This window comes from Pollicipes pollicipes, unplaced genomic scaffold (genome assembly GCF_011947565.3).
Source record: "Pollicipes pollicipes isolate AB1234 unplaced genomic scaffold, Ppol_2.1 Scaffold_6686;HRSCAF=7923_pilon_pilon_pilon, whole genome shotgun sequence".
In the NCBI taxonomy this organism is placed as follows: Eukaryota; Metazoa; Arthropoda; class Thecostraca; order Pollicipedomorpha; family Pollicipedidae; genus Pollicipes; species Pollicipes pollicipes.
The window spans coordinates 42,210,449-42,214,317 of NW_023596921.1; the positions used below are offsets into that span (position 1 = coordinate 42,210,449).

The 3,869-nt window shown below is 52.2% G+C and overlaps 1 long non-coding RNA gene across 1 annotated transcript; it reads right to left on the reverse strand.

Annotated features, from left to right (window-relative positions):
- Positions 1 to 627: 627 nt before the first annotated feature.
- Positions 628 to 3,380, reverse strand: LOC119107848 (uncharacterized). Its single transcript, XR_005095282.1, has 2 exons — positions 3,315 to 3,380; positions 628 to 1,446 (listed from the first exon to the last, which is right to left on the reverse strand). It is a non-coding gene; the product is annotated as an uncharacterized LOC119107848 (long non-coding RNA).
- Positions 3,381 to 3,869: the final 489 nt, after the last annotated feature.

The following is a 3,869-nucleotide window of genomic DNA, read 5'->3' on the forward strand; positions in this document are numbered from 1 at the left end:
CCCCTCCCCCTGCTGCATTTGCAGGCGCTGGCTGCACAGCCGCGGTTCCCAGCCCCTCCCCTCATCCGCAGCCCCCTCGGTTGGGCGCCCCCCGGCGGTAGACGGCTGCCTGGTATCAGCGCGAACAGAGGGGGGGGGGGGGGAGAAAAGGGGAGGGGGGGGAGGGGAAGTGTCAGCGGCGCTTGCGGCTCGAGCGACGCAGGGTGTTCTTGAGCTGGTGCATAAGAGTTTAGGATTTGCAGCATTTTGTCATTTGAATCCTTGGGTATGTGAGTTCATATTCGGATAGCCAGGCCAAACAATGGACAAAATGCGTTTTTTGAAATCCGATAGATGTTTGGTGGAGTACGATGTAACTCTTTCTTTCAAATTCTCCGCAAATAGTAGAATGTTATGGGCACAGAGTTTATAGCTGCTCCTTAGTTTAAGCAGCAGGATTGTAAGTAAAAGCTCGGAAAGCTACTCCCTAAGGCCAAAATTGTACGCCATTCTCTATTTGTGAAGCTGGTTGCTGGTCGCTGATAACGGCAGAAACGGGCATGTCAAACGGCCGATCGGGGAGAATGCCGGACTTGAACCCGTTGTTTTCACACGACAGTAGAGGAAGGCTCGACTAAAACGCCACGCGGTAGTTCGCAATAGTGTCTTACGATTGCCGAATCGCACAAAACAATCAACAGGCAACTTGCAAACAGGCATTTTGTGAGAGAAGGGCAAATACATTTAGCTGAGCTCGGAGACACCTGCTCACTGTGCCACGGACAACACACCCTCAGATTGAGATATGGGCGCACTTTTGCACATGATAACACTTATGACGTCTGCTCAGGAAGTGAACAGCTGGGACGATTGGCACCAAATTGACAGTTATCGCAACCCGGCTAATGACGCGTGCTCTTGCCACACAATACTTTCAGCGACAACACGCGTACCCGGCACTGCGGTTGCCAACGGCTGCACGGAGAAGGCTTGCGTCATTAGAGAGACATTCCGATACAGAGCCGGGGCGTTATTACATTCAATTTCCACGCACGGGCCTACTTAAAATCATAGCGGAGTGCGAAGCCGGCCGCATTTCCCCCCTTGAGGTCGCTAGCGAAGCCGAGCCCTGCTTTGAAGCGATCGTTAGGCGACTGGTACACCCTGAGGCCGACCGACCCCGGTGCTCCACCAATGCCATATGCGCTGTTGACGGCTCCTCGCGCAGCGTTGCCCGCCTGCCGCTCCAGGCTCTGTGGCAGGCCGGGCACGTCGGCCCAGGGCGCCGGGCGCGGCGCGCTGACGGGCACCTTGGGGAACGGCTTTAACCCGGGGAAGTTGGGGACCTGGGTCAGGCTGGAGCCCGCCAGCAGACTGAGCGGAGTCTTGCCAGGACTCAGCAGACTCTGTGGGGCCGGTGCGACGGTGGCCACCAGGGCGCACAGCAGCAGGCAACGGGTCAACATCCTGCCGGCCAAAAGAAGCGCGGTTAATTCGCTGTCATGGGCTCAAGCACCATCACAAAATTTGCGCGGTTGACAAAAAAAGTTTAATGACAATGACAAAACAAAACAAAAGACAATGACAAAAAAAGTTTAATGATCCCACGAAAGGTCCCTTTTTACTAATGAACTCCGGTTGCATGAGATCAAGCCACGTTTTGTGATCTGTGCAGAAAGACATGTAGTATTCCATCATATCTTAAGCATACATATGTGTGTCTATGTGTATATATATATATATATGCAAATTTTTATATCTATATTTACATATGTATGTATACGTATATATATATATATATACATATATACATATATACCAATTTTTATATTTATATTTACATATGCATATATATATATATAAACATGGACGTTATCATTATCATCATATAACCAATACCGTTTCCAGGCCCTTTTTGTTATATTGTGGTTTTGTGTGGCAAGCTGACGGCAACCTTAGGTTTGATCCAATGTAACTGTGACCTCGTCTAGCCGTAAAAAGCTCTCAGGCGCTGATTTTATTGACTATCAGTATAACAATTGCACACACTTGAGACCACAAGTCATAAAGCTCTGATGCACATGGCATATTTGGTAAACTACTCTTATCGGGCGCCGCAAATTGTCAGCGATTGTCAGCTAAACAAACGTTCTGAATATGTTTGCGTATGCGTGCCCGCACACAATATTTTTGTAGGGTAAGGCCGTGGCCTCGAGGTGCCGTGACATCAGGCTTCCATAGAGGGCTTCCCCGGGAAACAACAGCTAAAAAGCATTAACAAATTCTATCCTCTCGTATGTAGCCTGCATATGTAGCCTGCATATGCTTCAGGTACCTGATCTCTTCTCAGAGAATTTCATCACAAATGCCTTGCTGCTCTCCGCTCCTAGCACCTGGAATCTCTCGACGCTCTGGAAAACTTAACTGAACAATGACCAATCTGTGAATGCCGCGCTCAAGACGTTCCTGGTTCATCTTATTGGTCAGTGCGCAGGGAGTGCGTGCTGCGCAGCTTACATAGTTGGTACGCTCCAAGACCGCATCAATAAAGTAAAACGCCTGGGGCGCCCCATTGACTAAAGGAAAACACAGGTGAGTGCATCCCTGCCTCTTGCGGATTTGCGCGCGCATGTTGTCCTGCTCTGCTAAACTGCATGGCTCCAGTAGTAAGAGCAATGATACCCACTGGTTGGCCTGTGCCGCCAACTCACCTGTGGCGCGTCTAACGACACGTGCAGTGTTGGCTCACCTGTTCTCAGCTGTGCAGTGCCAGGCGACACGAGCAGTGTTGGCTCACCTGTGCTCACCTGTACCGTGTCAGACAACGCATGCCGCGTTAGCTCGCCTGTGTTCACCTGTGCAGTGCCAGGCGACACGGGCAGTGCTAGCTCACCTGTGCTCACCTGTGCCGTGTCTGACAACACGTGCCGTGTTAGCTCACCTGTGCTCACCTGTGCAGCGTTAGACGACACGGGCCGTGTTAGCTCACCTGTGCTCACCTGTGCAGCGTTAGACGACACGGGCCGTGTTAGCTCACCTGTGCTCACCTGTGCAGCGTTAGACGACACGGGCAGTGCTAGCTCACCTGTGCTCACCTGTGCAGCGTTAGACGACACGGGCAGTGCTAGCTCACCTGTGCTCACCTGTGCCGTGTCAAACAACGCGTGCCGTGTTAGCTCACCTGTGCTCACCTGTGCAGCGTTAGACGACACGGGCCGTGTTAGCTCACCTGTGCTCACCTGTGCAGCGTTGGACGACACGGGTAGTGCTAACTCACCTGAGCCCACCTGTGCAGTGTTAGACGACACGGACAGTGCTAGCTCGCCTGTGCTCACCTGTGCAGCGTTAGACGACACTTGCCCTAGACAGCTCGTCGCAGCTGGACCTTCCTTGCTGCTTTGCTGTGCGACTGCCGAGACGCGTCGCTTTATACAGTGGGGTCCGGGCTTTCCGGCCGACCCCATCCCTCCCGCCGTTCGACCAGCGCTCACGGCGTCCAGCTCTAATGACGGTTCACTGCACGGACGTGGTCCTGGCCTCGGGCCAGAGCCCAGTCCGGGCACGGCGGGATCCCCCGCTCTGCACAACGTAGTTGGAAATATCGCAATGGCGGTGCTCGCCAGCACCAAATCATGCCATAAAAGCGTCTAGAATAATAATGTTCAGCCACAGGAAGCTCACCACGCCAGCCCGCTTCACAAATTCTCCATGAGCAGCAGTGAAATCGCCATCAGGAAAATGTTCTTTCACCCAAGAATTTGTTGATCATTCATGTCGTCGTCTTCGGTCTTGATTTCTCGCGGTCGCCGCTCAAATGTGGCGATGGCGCCATTTAAATAAAATAGTAGTTGAATCCAACAAACACACGATCCATTCTTCTGTATGGATGT